Genomic DNA, 15,182 nt, shown 5'->3' with positions numbered 1-15,182 from the left:
ATCCACATTCTGGCGGGTTTCCCATCTGCCCCTCCTGATCTCTTGCTGTTGTAAGCAATGGTCTGACTGAACCTTGAAAGAAGTCATCAAAAGAAGGGGCAGAGTCAGGCACTGAACACTGGGTCAATGACACTCAACAATCCTCACATCACCAATCAAACATTTTTTGAATAACTGATGAGCCCACATCTGAAAGGTGAAAGCAATTGCATTGAACAGTGTCACCTGCAGGAACTAGCAATGTGTGTTGCAGTCCACACTAGGAAACCAGGCACAACTGATTTCACCCACCCTTGTCAATCACCATTCACCTACTCTCCAAGCAAAGTGCCAACCAGTCAAGCACCTGCAAGACTGATGATTAGTTTAGTTTTGCAGTACCCTGGGTCACACCCCATCCATTCTGGATGGGGCACTTGAGAGAGAGAGAGAGTGTAGAAATTGTTAATGTAAACAGGACATTTGGGCCTTGAATTTAGGCTGTGGGATATTAGCTTAATGAATTCATCTGGAACTCCTTCCTCTGCACTATTTTATTGTAAATGCTTTAAGTCCTTCATGAACAGTCCTCGCTGCAGAATTTGAGTTAGCTGGTGTTCCCTGGAGTAACTTCACAGCCTAAATGTTGGTAAAATGCAAAACAGAAAATGCTGGAAAAACTCAGGTCAGGCAACATCCGTGGACAGAAATGCATCTTGGTATTCAAGTCCCTATCCCACTCCTGCCCTACTGCACCCTACCCACTGCCCCTCCCCTATTCCCAACCCCTGCCATGTCCCACTTCACCCTCATCTTTGCCCCATCCCTCATCTCACCCTACACTGCCCCATCACATTGCTCTTCCCACACCCTGCAGTGCAGCCATTCTGCCCTCATCTAGCTTTTGACTTGGCAAAAAAGCCAACCCTTAAAAGTTGCCCAGATTGAGGAATCAGGAGGATCTGCATAACATTCCCTAAACCATCCATCAGAGAAAATCAGCCTTCAAACATTATTTAAAAGCTGAACTCTGCCACAGAAATGGTGAACAGCCTTGGATTCTGTCCCTGCACTTCAGCAAAAGCCAGACAGTGCTTCTTAAAGCGGCTTTATCTCCCACAAACCTGTTGCTTACATTATTCGTCATACAAAATGTGTCACAGCATGAACAGTGGCAGATTGCAAATGCAGCAGTTTAATATTTTTTTCATTGTGCAGTTTTAATCTGAAACAGTACCCAGCACTTAAACCCTAACCGATGTCGAATCATTACCTTGTCTCTAGTTCATTTCACCATGTTGCAGGGTGGTCTCCCTTCTTCCACGAACATCCTGTGCCCAAGGTTACTTCTGGCATTGGCAGTTGCTATGGGAATGTTATTTCCTTTTAGTAAAATAAATGTTCGAGAATTGTTCAGTCTCTGCAAGCAAATTGAGAGAGATTGAGGGAAAGGGCAAGAGGGAGCAAAAAGCAAAGTTAGAAAGAGACAGATAAGAAAGAAAGCAGAGAGCAGGACAGTCAGAGATTAGACAGAGGGCGAGACAGACAATGACAGTGAAGAGAAAGAAAGACAATTAATGCTCTAGTATGCAGTGCCTTGTCACAGAACCACTCCAACCCAGTCAAGGTTCAGACACCAGATGCACAGACTAAATCAAGCCATTGACAGGGTTATGACAAATCAAAGGTTCAAAAAAAATCTTAGCAGTACAAAACACACCTACCAAACATCAAATAAATGTCATCTATGCAGCAACAAAAAAGAGAGACTGGATTGATTTTAATTCAGTCCTAGGATGCAGAGTTCTACAGTTCAATCAAAATTTCAGCACAAGTGTAGTATTGAGCCATAGAGACCAGAAATGTCCAAGTTTATTCCAAGTCTGTGCCATGTTAGCTTATTGTAACCACAGGCTAATTTGAGGGATACAAATGGGTAAAGGGCAAAAAGAAATTAAACAGGCTTCCCCCTACTTGTTTGAAATAGGGTGTCCCAGTTTGGTCCCCTCCCATGGTGGTTGGGGGGGGGGGGGGAGCGGCGGGGGTGTCCTGGAAAGGTTCAGAGCAGGGTCACTAGGATACCCATTTTGAAAGCTCAGTTCCCCATCAGAAAGAAAGCTTGCATTTATATAGTGCCTTTCACAACCTCAAGATGTCCAAAAGCCCTTTAGAGCCAATGAAGTAGCTTTTGAAGTGTAGTCACATCTGTAATGTAGGGGAAATGGCAGCCAATTTGCACACAACATCCCACAAACCGCATGCCTTTACAGATATCATCTGAATCAGGCTTGGCTATGGTACCCTCCACAATCAAGTAACTCGAAGAAACAGTGGGCTCACACGAAGAATCGTCTCAGACAAGGCATCAGAGGGCGAGAAGGAAAAATCAGGGGAACAGAGAACAGAAATTCAGCATGGGCCGAATGGCAGCTTCCTGTGCTGTATGTTGCTATGATTCTAAGACACAAGCGGCTATAAAGCAATAAAGTGTGATCCCGCCCCCCCACAGTTCCTTGCACTGTAATTTCCCGAAATTGACCAGGCTGCAAGGCAGTGATGAGTGCTTGTTTTTAAACAAATTCTTCAGCAGAAATATCTGTAGCAAGCAGAGAGACCCCATTAATAGCATAGCAACAGTAAATACTGTATTAACACTAAGCCACTTAAGCCTGTTCAATGCAGACTAACCCAGCGTACGGACAAGATCACAACACGGAGCACAGAATTTCTTTTGAGCAAAAGGTTTATTTAGGAATCACTTCACACGCAATGAATTGTGAAGTGCAATTACCATTATACAAGTAATATCAGGAGTCATTCAGCACAGCAAGATCCACTAAATGAGTAAACGACAAGCTAATCCATTTTTGGTTGGGAAATGTAATTATTGGGGATGTTGTTGGGAGAACTGCCTACTCTTCAAATACCACCATGGGATCTTGAACTTCCACCTTAGCCACAAGACTGCAAGTAAATGTATCAGAAAAAGAACAGTTTAGGGCAGCATTCCCTGGGGTGGGGGTTCTTGGTGGATGTTAATCCACACCTGAAATGTGATACTAATTCTATAGAACAGAGACGGTTTAAGGATAGGCAATGAGGTAAACAGGAGCAGGAGGGATGCCCCGAGAATCAGTAAAGCAGAAGCATCGTATTGGGGCAACATCCAAGGAACTCTACAACCAACTGTCTGCTCGCTGTTGATCCAGTGTAACAATACCCAGGCCCTGAAGTTGCTCTTCCAAGACCTTTGGCCAAATCTCGGTGAATTTCCTCCGGAGTTTCTCCCACGCCACCGCCATAATGACGGTATTTACACAGAGCGGGAGAAGCCCTGACGAAATTTAACCCCACAGAATTGCCCTTTTAAGCGCATCTTAAACACTTAGAATCCCCAGAGAACAGTGAAATGATTCGTAGACAGATCATCAGTCTGACCAATGTGATCACTCCTGCCATGGTCATAACCATCTTCATACCAGTTGATAGAGGGAGGGTTTTATGGGCTTCTACAGCCCATTCAATGAGGGGTGGGCCACCCACACGTATCCGGCTGGATATCAAGCCAGAATTCAGAGCTGGAGCTCCAGTCTCCACTCGCTAGGACTGTCTGGAGCGCCATTCCCCTCCATTTCAGCCCCAAATAAATTACCACTATGAGTGGCAATCAGAGTTGCTGCAAATTATACCAGAGGTGAATACCACACGGAGGCCATTTTGCGTGGGGCTACTGAAGGTTGTGTTTGTCAGTATAGCGAGCCTTAGAACTTTGGCATTTTGCTGCTATTTCTGCTTGGCTCTGCTCAAAGTACTGATTTTCACTAAATATGGTAGCATGCTGTTGGCGAAGCTCAGTTCAGTGGATAACTTCAATTTTTTAGGCAAAGAAATTCATGAGCGCCTCATGGCTATCAGGAGGGGTTACTGGGGCTTGGGAGGGGAGCTCAAAGGTAGTTTGTAATTGAGAAGTCTGGGATTTTCCTGGTCATCCAGGATGCTTCAGGGAGTAATAGAATGGTTTGTTTGCAGAGAGGAAGAGGTTATTAGTTTTTCCAGATGGTCGAGCTAGTTTGGCCTCGGACAGCCAGGCCAGCCGTGCACTATATGTAATTGAACTTTCAGCCTCCGATTTGAAATGCAAAGGTAGGTGTTGTAACAGCAAGAGCAACAGAAGTGGGAGCCTGGCAGGCTTGAGCACGTCAACAGCAGAGGCAATGAAGCTGTTGAATCAGCTGAGGGAAGCAATGGGATGATGGCAGTAGAAGGCCAGATGTTAGAAAGGGAGCTGGGAGGTAATATTTTTACTCAAGGTGGAGGGTTTGGGGCAGACAGGAAGAAGATAGTGAGGGGAAATAGGGCAAGATCAAAGGCTGGTTGAGATATGAATGTTCTCATGCACAAGAGGATTAAGAGGTTGCTAGAGGAATTTAGGAGTAGGCTGAAATCATTAAGCATATGCAGAAGTGCAATCAGTTTAAAGCCACTAGTTTCAATGAAGTGAACATGGTAAATGGTTCTAGACATTTGCACTCTGGGTCACAGCATGGCCCCGGGTGTAAACCAACCCCCGACATGCAGTAGGAAAGTGGAGTGCCACAGAGGTCATTCTCTGAATAAGTAGAAGTGCCTTAAAACACAGAAAAAAACCCTGTAAATTAACTAAAGGGAAGGAAGAAAAGTAAAGGCTGGAATCAAACAAAACTTTCTGCTGTGAAGGAAAAGCCAAAGCCCAAAAGTCTGTTCTGCAGCGTCAGCTTGGCTCAGTTAGTAGCACTCGGTTTCTGAGACAGAAGGTTGTGCATTTAAGTTCCATTCCAGGGCATGAGCACAGAATCTAAACTAATGCACCAGGGCAGTATCAAGGGTTAAACCAAGGCCCCATCTGCCCTGGCCAACATTCCTCCCCTCAAAAGATTAACTGGTTGATTGAGGTTTTTGGGATCTTGTGTTCAAAATGGCTGCCAGCTCAGCCCACGCAACAGTCACCGCACAGGATTGGAATTCAAGGTATACATGTGGCTCTTGAGATGTTTAAAAGGTGTAACAAGGTGCTGTATAAATTCATGTCTTTCTATCCTTCTTTCCCCTTCTCCACTGAAGGGGTCCCATATTCTGCTGGTTGACATTACCTTTTGATAATTTTGAAGGAGGATGATAAAGACTGGGGCTGAATTATTTCTTTTAGGTTGCCTCAGAGCTTTCAACCATAGCTGCACAAAGAGGATCACTTAAATACAAGCTTGCTATAACAATAAGTATTTTTCTTTAAGCTTTCTTGGTGCAAAATAGATTCAAGGTCAGTTTGGGCAAGAGAAAAGCAGTGGTTAACTATTTGTGGCCTGTTTTTCCTGTACTCTTGCCAAATAGAATGCGATATGGATTTTAAAAATGTTACCGCTTGCAATTATCTTTATAAAATACCTAAAATATTACTTAAAGGGTGTTGATTTATTCATTCGTTGTGTTGTGCGAGTGGTAGGACATGGCCTTGACCCAATAGGAGTTTCTAATCCAGTTTAGAACACCCTGTGCACTCCTGCCAGCCAATGAATTTTACAGCAATGTAGCTTGGAGATAAGGTTGTGTTGTAGTGACTGGGATAGAATATACTGCCTGCATGTTGCCATATTGCAGTTCCAGGAATCAGCACTGCAAAATGACTAGTACAGTAACAAGTATCACTACTGTCAGGGTGCAGTTGTGTATACATTATTCAGGGTACAGTAGTGAGTATGTGTCACTGGACTAATCATCCAGAGGACACAAGTTTAAGCCCCACTATAGCAGTTTGACAATTGGAATTCAGTTTAAATCTGGAAATAAAGCTGGAATCAAAGCTAATAGTACATCTATGGATAATTCCTCCAGTCAGCTGGAAATGCAAACTACACAACCTACCTCATTCCAGCAACTGACCACTGTATTCAACAACTCCACTTCTGCTGGGTAAGGAACTAAATGGGGTAGAAGAGCACAGGAGAAGTTAGTGTAGGATCACTCTCCCGAAAACAGAACTGCAGTGTAAAAGCACCCAAAGCCTGGCACAGCTGGCAGGGGGCCATGCCAGCTGATGGCACTCGTTCAAAATAGAAAAGGGGGCCTCAAGTTGACCCTGGAAACCAGATGCCCAGCAAATCTGTTTTGCATGAAGATTTATTGGGACTGCCAGAGGGAAACAAAACTAAAGCGGTCAGTAAGGCAGGAACAGTAACATACAATAGTGAGGAGTCTGAAGTATCCAAGCCTAGTGACAGTGACTACCATTCCTGGTAGTTCTTTTACCAGTCATTTGAATTCAGCCACATTTTCCATTAAGTATTGTGTTTTTTTTTTTTTAAATAAATGTCGTCATGTCTTGGAATACACCATCTAAGTGTTTGATAAAGAGTGCAAGGCAGACAGACTATGTAGCAGTATTTACTACCCCCCTTTTAAAATCAGCACTGACATTGACAATGAAAGTAATCAGGTGACGGGACAACCCATTCATGTATTTTAAAATAATAAAATGGTTTTAATGTTTTGTGCCAAAGCACACCAGAACTGCTCACCAATTTACATGGAACAGCAAGGAGATGGATAACTTTGTCTGGGGTTTCTTCCTTCCTGGGAGAACTCAGTCCCTGGTCCTCTTCAAATAGTGCCCTAGAATCTTTAACATACATAGAAGCACCAGAACAGGCAGCAAAGCACCAGGACAAGTAGACAGGGCCTCAGTTTAACATTGCATCTGAAGGATGGGATCTCTGACCAGTACACAACAGCCTCTCATTACTGCACTGGAGTGAGTATCAGCCTACATAAAAAAAACCAGGAGTTGAGCATGTTAATTGCAATGTTTTACATGGAGCCCTTAATTGGCACCAATTGAGCCATCAGGAACCAAGTGCACTGCCCAGTACAGAACTGAGCTCCACAAAGCAAGGTGGTCCTTTCAATGTTCAGCTTGCAGTTGGGTTGCTACTATTAGCCTCAGTACCCCTGGCTGAGCAAGAAAATCAGTGCTCCTGCTCATCTTATGACCCTTCAGCTATTGTTAGGAAAGCAAGTACCGTGTGCACTATGCATGGAGGGATGTGACATTTAAAGCTCAGCATGTGTTGTGGCACTAAAACAGTGGGATTTATTCCTTTTATATTCAAATGGTTTTACTTGGGAGTGGAGTTACAGACTGAAATGTAATTGAGGAGCTCAAATGTTTTATACACAGAATATGGTTAGAGCATTATGAACTGGAATCTAATTGAGTTACTGTATTGACCTCCCGATCAGCATTGCTCCAACTTCAGGCACAGGCCAATCTCTGGCCCCAGGAAATCTCTGCAAACTTCAAGTGTAAATGGGGCAGCGACCTGGCGATCAGGATCCAATCACTTTTTCCTGACATTTGTGCTTTTTGTAAGCAGAAGGGGAGTGCAGCAGGGTGTTCAGATTTAGGGAATGAGATCGAGGGCAAGGTAGTAATGACAAACTATGGCCTCTAATGGTGGTTTGAAAAGATGCTACTTGATTTCTGTGGAAAATAATTAACGTGCATGTAGATAACAGATATTCACACAAGAGTAAAATTAACAGAATAAAGCCAGAAAGTGGGTGAATAGATTTCACCCAACAGCCATACTTGTAAATCTAGTCAACATAAATTCTGTCTGACAAATAATAGTTTGTCCTAAACAGAAAATACTCAATGAATAACAAGTGTTCCTGGATAATATGGTGGCTATGGAGTTGCATTGTGATTTGCTGTAATGAGTCTTTTACTAGATGGCTATGGTTTCAACCATTTCCTAATGTGCAGGACACAGCTGCTCCCACACAGCACATAAAAAGCTATTCAGCTTTTCAATGTCGCAGCTGAAAGGTGGAAACAACATCAAGTCCGCCAGAGGACGAGGTAGGATTAACACTCCGAATGCTGGCACTATTGCAATAGGATCTGTGCAAGGAGACAGGCAAACTATAGAGTACCACTGACTGTTGATGCTCAGGCCTCCCACTGTCAAGTGTAAACATATGGACAGGAAGAGGCCATTCAGCCCCTCAAGCCTGCTCTGCCAAACAACATCAAGTATTTATATAGCACTTTTAACTTTGTAAAATATCCAATGGCATTCATATGTAAGTTAATACACAAAATTTGACACCAAGCAACACGAGGGATTAGGGCAGGTGAGCAAAAGCTTGGTCAAAGAGGTAGGTTTTAAGGAGCATCTTAAAGGAGGAAAGAGAGGCAGAGAGGTTTAGGGAGGGAATTCCAGAGCTTAGGGCCTAGGCAGCTGAAGGCACAGCCACCAATGGTTGAGTGATTATAAATCAGGGATGCTCAAGAGGGCAGAGTTAGACTCCATTTACCCACCTTAACTTCATAATCCTTCAATACAACAAAAATCTATTGATCAGTCTTCAAAGCTCCAATTGTCCCAGCATCCATAGCCTTCTGGAGCAGACAATTCCAGATTTCTACTATTTTTGCATGAAAAAATGATTCCCAATTTCCCTCCTAAATGACCTAGCTCTAATTTTAATTACTTGCATTTATATAGTGCCTTTAATGTAGTAAAACATCAAGGCATTCATAGTTAAGTTATTATACAAAATTTGACATCAAGCCACAAGGAGATTAGGACAGGTGATCAAAAGCTTGGTCAAAGGTATAGGTTTTAAAAAGGAGCATCGTAAAAAGGAGAAATGCTCACTGGTTAGTGTTCAGTTCCATTTGCAACTCCTCAGATAATGTAGTCTGTGCTTGCATGCAAGACCTGGACAACATTCAGGCTTGGGCTAATACAGCACTGTGGGAGTATCTTCACTACACATACTCCAACAGTTCAAGGCAATGGCTCACTACCACCTTCAAGGAAAATTAAGGATGGGCAATAAAGGCTGGCTTTGCCAGTGACATCCACATCCAGAGAATGAATTAAAAAAGTGAAATTATGTAGGCAAGGACAACAATCAGGAGGTAGTCCTGTCAGGCACCGGACATGTTGACATTTAACAGACTCAACTAGCTGCAAGTGGTTTAGAAGGTGCTTGAAATATTTTAAAAAATGCAGGACTAATATCAATGCTTGTCTGAAGATCCCAGAGTACAGCATCGATTGACCATGTCCTGATCCTCTGGGCAAACTGAGATGGGTGCAGTGTTAGATCTTTGAGATAATCCTGTTACAGCCATGCATTGATCAACAGGTCATTAGGTAGGAATAAGGCAATTAGGTATTGGGTGGCTTAACCCTCAGTGCTGAATATCCTCAGGACAATAAATGGTTTCGTGTCAAGCACAAGCGTCCCCAAATATCTGACAAGCACTCCCCTCAGACAAGTTTCCTCAGAGCAAAGTATGAAAATTACCCCCACTTCCTATTTGAGTAACAATGGAAACACAAAGCAGGAATTCCTAGGCGTGGAATTTCTGGGTTGATATTTATTTCAGCATTTTTCTGAATTTAATTCCCGCTCTACTACAAGTGGATCAATATCGAGTTCAACAATTTCAGATCATAACCTCGGCCCCATTACACTTTCTTGCAATTTTTCCACTCCTCTCCCCCACCACCTTTCCTTTTGTTGCTCACACCTGGCAGCTATCTCTTGCCCTGCCAGTACACTTTACACCTAATCTCAGCCTATTACCATCTTTTCTAGCTCGTTTCTTTCACTTCTTTGGTCCGATCGCAGCCCTGCCTTTGATCCAATTCCTTTTTCCAGTTTTGAAGGGTTCGACCCGAAACGTCAACTCAAATTTCTCTCCACGGATGTTGCCTGACCTGCTGAGTTTTTCCAGCATTTTCTGTTATTAAAAATCAAAGGCTTGCAACTTGCTTTCACTTTTAGTCTCCTTCCTCACCGTCCTCTATCTCCAGAAGATGCTGACTCATGCTCAGGTAAAGTTCCAATTATCCTCTGGCACCCCACACAAGTGGCTATTCTTAAACCAGCGAGTGTCAGTGGGCTATTCGACTACAGACAGCATCAAAACTGCACTTGATCCCCTCTGTTGTATCCATGTGTTAATGGAGACACGGAATGCAGGAGTTGGTTTCACAGGTGTTTACTGAACAAAGTCTGGAGGTGAACTAACAGATACAAGACACTATACAGGCTTATATAGCCTGAGTGGCCATTACAGTACACACGGGGCTCTTAAAAGGCACATACACTACAATTCCTCCCCTTAGACAACCAGTACATAACATTAAGTAATCATTAACATGTTACAAGAACAATAATCTACACATTTGCTGCCGTTAATCAATTATAAGTCAGTCTCTCTGGAGGCTTCCTGACTCGGTCCGGATAACGCCTCGGTGGTGTAGTAGGTTCTTTTGGCAAGGTTCTTTTGGCAAGGTCGATTCGGCTTGAATGCCAGTGTCAGGTTCATGTGGTTCCAGTATCACCGGATCGGAGGTAGATACTATGGGTATCTCTACTTCATTAGGCGTATAGAGTTGTGGTGTAGGTTGTCCCTTTTCAGATGACTATGATCTGGTCAGCATGGCGCCTTATTATGCTTTCGCCAATGTCTACGGTATACACATCAGCGGTCCTAGTCGTGTGCAAATAGTTCCAGGCTGCCATTTCTCGGTACAGTAGTCCCGGGCCAAAACTTGTTGACCTACCTGGAAGGTTCTCGTTGACCTTTCATTCATGCCTTGAAATTGCTGGTTCTCTATGTCCCTTCTGATGTTTGGCTTGATCAAATCCAGCCAGCATCTTAGGCTTCTATTGAAGATCATGGCGGGAGTTTGGTTTCTAACCACGTGTTGCATTCCTGTATGCAAACAAGAAGTTACCTACCTTATGCTGCAGATTTAGGTCTTCATTACCCATAGCCTTCATGGCCTTCTTGAAGGTCTGGACAAATCTTTCAGCCAATCCATTGGTGGCGGGATGGTATGGGGCAGACATGTAGTGCTTAACCCCATTTTTTTTTTTTTTTTTTTTTTTTAAATAAATAAAAGAACTTCCTGAATTCTTCGGACACAAATTGTGGTCCATTATCAGAACAGATCTGTTCAGGCAGCCCATTCCTGGCAAATATGGTCCTTAATACGGTGATGGTTTTTTCCGTGGGGGGTGGAGGACATCTTTATTACCTCCGGCCACTTGGAGTGTGCATCAACTGCGATTAAGAACATGGAATCCATAAATGGACCAGCAAAAAGTCAATGTACCCTTTGCTATGGAGATGAGGGCCACTCCCATGGATGTAGAGGGGCTTGTGGTGGGGCGTTTTGGACCTTCTGGCATCCTACAGCCCTTGGTCATTTCTTCAATGTCTCCATCGATACCTGGCCACCACAAACGCTCTGGCTAGGTTCTTCATTTTCACTCCACCCAGCTGCCCCTCATGAAGCTCCTTTAGCACTTTATCCTGGAGTTTGGGTGGAATCACCACTCTGGATCCACACATCAAGGTTCCTCCGCACACTGACAGCTGTTCTCTTCTTTGCGAGAATGCTGGCAACAGGTTCGCCATGTGCTGGCCATCCCTTCACCGTTAAGTCATAGACTCGAGAGTTGGGTCATCTCATTTCCTTTTCAATGGCAGAATTTGTTACTGGTAGACATTCCACTATGGTTGAGTGGAACATCTCCACTGGGTCTACTGTAGGTGCCTCTACCATTGGCAACGGTAGGCGCGATAAACCGTCAGCATTCCCATGCGGTTTTGATCCTTTGTGTTCTATGTCATATTGGTGTGCCCCTAGGAAAAAAGGGACCACCTCTGTAGCCTTTGCGCTGTTATAATGGGAACACCCTTTTTAGGGTTGAATATGGAGACGAGGGGTTGATGGTCAGTCAACAAGGTACATTTTTGTCAGTGTAGGTAATGGTTGAATTTCTTCACTCCCCATACCAGGCTGATTGCTTCCCTGTCGATCTGGGCACAGTTACGCTCAGAGTTCAATGAGCATGACGCAAAAGCTATTGGCCGCTCTGAGCCATCAGGGAATCTATGCGATAATACCGCTCCTACGCCGTAAGGGGATGCATCGCACGCCAGTCTGATTGGCAGTGATAGGTTGTAATGAGCCAACACTTCCTTGGATGTGATCAAGCCTTTGCATTTATGGAAGGCACGTTTACAGTCTTCACTCCATTTCCAAATTACTCCTGTAGCAGTTCATTAAGAGGGTGCAGAAGAGTTGACAAGTTCAGTAAAAATTTGATAGTAGTTTATCAATCCCAGGAATGACCTTAATTGAGACAGGTGCTGGGGCTTTTATAACCACTTCAATTCTCAGGTGACTTATGCAACCCTTCCTAGTTAATTATGTGGCCACAATGATTTGTTTCTGGAAAAATTCACACTTGGGGTGATTTACTCGTAGGTCCCGTTCGCTCAGCCTAGTGAGCACCTGCTCCAAATTGGCAAGGTGCTCGTTGTCATTTTCTCCTGCTACAAGGATGTCGTCTAGGTAGCATTGAGTCCCCGGAATCCCTTGGAGGACTTGCTCCATAGCTTTGCCAGATAGCTGGAGCTGATGCTACTCCGAAAACCAGTCGATTGTACTGGTACAGGCCTTTGTGTTTATCTTGATACTTTTGAGGCTTCCTCAACCTCCACCTGTAGATATGCCTGCACCAAGTCAATTTTGGTGAAATGTTTCCCTCCGGATAGTGAGGCAAAAATATCTTCTTTCCTTGGAAGAGGATACTGTACCGTGTGAAGAACCAGGTTTACAGTCACCTTGAAGTCCCCACAGATGTGAATTTCTCTGTTCTTCAGATTTATTATTCAACGTTTTCTTCATGACCGGGGATGATGGGCGTTGCCCACTCGCTCCAATCTATCTTGGATAATACGCCTGCCTTTTCCAAATTCTCCAGCTCTGCCTCGGCTGCTGGACGAATTGCGTATGGCACTGGCCTGGCCTTAAACTTGGGAATTGCCGCATCTTCCACTTTTATTGAGGCAGGACGCCTCTGTTGAAACACTTCCTTGGCGTTGGCCAAGATGTCTTTTAATCATTCAGGTATGACATTTTTTTTTTTCTTACTGGTCACCATCAGTGCCTGAATGGAGTGCCAGTCTAAATGTATCTTCCTGATCCATTCACATCCCAACAGCGGTGGACCACCATCTTGCAGAACGTATAAATACAACTTCTGTATTTCCTTGCTGTTGTATACAACAGGCACCCTTATTTTCCCTTTGGGGTATACTTTCTGCCCCGTATATGTTTGCAAGATAATGGATGTGTCTTTCAAAGGTATATGCGGAAATAACCGCTCGTAATCCCGTCGACTTATGACGGTCAGAGTTGATCCTGTATCTAGCTCCATTTTAGCTGGGGACCCTGCTATCGTGAGGGTAACCCAAATGGTCTGGTAATCTTTGGCAATTACATTATGTAATTTGAGACAGCTTAGTCTCTTGTTTCCAGAGTCGCATTGCTCTTCTGGTCTTCGGAGCTCCTGTCCGTCATCATTTGTACCTTTGTACTTTTCCCTTAGATTTTTTTCTTGTCCGTGGATTTTTTGTTTCCAGATCAGCATACACGTGCAATGTGTCCAATCTTTCCGCATTGCCTGCATGCTTTGTCCTTGAACCAGCAGTGCCTATGGTCATGGGTGGATCTGCCGCAGCGATAACATCTCTCGAAACCCTGTGTGTCATTTCATGGGTGCCGGCCGAAGTCCTGTGGCTTTTGCTGTATCTCTGCAGCTCCTCTTGCGGCTGCTTCGTATGATACAGCCACACTGAAAGCCTTGTCCAGTGTCAAATCTTTCTCAAAGTAGCCTTTTCTGCGTTCCTTCACTGAGACAAATTCGTCTGCAGTCTCTAAGAATCTGCCAGTCCTGCCCCAAATTGGCAGTGCTTTGACAGCTTCCTTAATTCGGTGAGGTAATCAGCATTACTTTCATTCTTGTGCTGATTCCTCCTGAAGAATTTGAATCGTTCCGCTATCAGCAGCGGTGTTGGGTTTAAGTGCTCCTGTAGGGTATCAACAATCTCCATAAAATTCTTGTCCTTCAGTTTGGCTGGAGTGATTAAGTTTCGTAACAGCCTGTATGTCCTTGCACCCATTAGATTTAGAAGTACTGATGCCTTTTTATCATCCTCTATTTCATTTGCTGTGCAATATACCTCCACTCTTTCCACATGTGGTCCAATCCTCTATCGCTATCAAAAGCAGTAATATTGCCAGTCTTAGGCATCCTGAAAAAAAAAGGCGCCTCCCGCGCTTTCCTTTCTTTCCCGCAGAAAAAAAATGGCACCTCCTGCGCTTTCCCGCCGCTGCTAATGCTGTTCTCCGTGGTTTTTATTTACATAGGTATTTAATAGGTGGAAACTCGTTCCTGCCGGACTCTGGGACTTTTCCCTCCCTCTGCTTGGTCCGAACGCCGACCTGCTTTGCAGCGCCGGCCGTCTCCTGAGTGCTCCACCCTCTGTCTGTTTGCCTCCGTCTTCGCTGCTCGGCCCCGCTGCAGAGCCAGCCGATGGAGCCCCAGCCCGCCGCCCAGAAGGATTATTGCAGTACCTGCCACCAGCTTGTGTTTTTTTTCGACTTTCGTCTGAGGAATTGATCTCCTTGAGGTGCTGCCGAATTGCAGGTAAGTCCGTTTCCAATTCGTCACCACTGTTGTATCCATGTGTTAATGGAGACACAGAATGCGGGAGTTGGTTTCCACAGGTGTTTAAGTCTGGAGGTGAACTAACAGATACAAGACACTATACAGGCTTATATAGCCCAAGTGGCCATTACCAGCATTACAGTACACAGGAGGCTCTTAAAGGCACATACACCACACCCTCTACATCCATTGTGCTAGAAGTGCACCTTGCAGCAGGAGTCATTAGATAGGGACCACAAACCTTCATACAATGTTTTTTCCAGTATTCTGCCCTTCTGCAGGGTTACAGTTCCATTAGTGATTACTCTCCAGTAACTTGTCCAGTGGCTATTCTTCACATGAGCCCTCCAGTGTTTAATCACAGGAGGCCATTCAACCTGGAAGGGCAGCACTGCTGAGCTGGACCTGGTCCTCATCCAATGCCTGTGCACACTACCTTCCAGCAGGAGTTGCTGAATAATGATCAGCAGGAATCTAGGAGTCATCTTTTCTGCTCCCTGACCCGGAGGCATTGTGGCTGTTGGTAGCACTCCTATTACTACCTTGGCTGAAATCAGCTAACTCTGCATGAGTGGGGATGGAACTTGGGATGATTCAGCTACACTGTATAAACTCAC

At 44.4% G+C, this 15,182-nt stretch overlaps 1 long non-coding RNA gene across 2 annotated transcripts in view; it reads right to left on the bottom strand.

Annotated features, from left to right (window-relative positions):
* Window positions 1-15,182, bottom strand: part of LOC147108341 (uncharacterized) — a 48,216-nt gene that overhangs the window by 8,104 nt on the left and 24,930 nt on the right. For both annotated transcript variants that reach the window (XR_015080717.1, XR_015080716.1), the window contains 2 exons: window positions 5,878-5,933; window positions 1,253-1,399 (listed from right to left, as the gene is read on the bottom strand). This is a non-coding gene — a long non-coding RNA (uncharacterized LOC147108341). The remainder of the gene's footprint in view (window positions 1-1,252; window positions 1,400-5,877; window positions 5,934-15,182) is intronic.

This window comes from Somniosus microcephalus, chromosome 13 (genome assembly GCF_052327205.1).
Source record: "Somniosus microcephalus isolate GS21.2 chromosome 13, FLI_Smic_1.0, whole genome shotgun sequence".
Classification (NCBI taxonomy): domain Eukaryota; kingdom Metazoa; phylum Chordata; class Chondrichthyes; order Squaliformes; family Somniosidae; genus Somniosus; species Somniosus microcephalus.
This window is presented reverse-complemented; position numbering and strand designations above follow the sequence as displayed.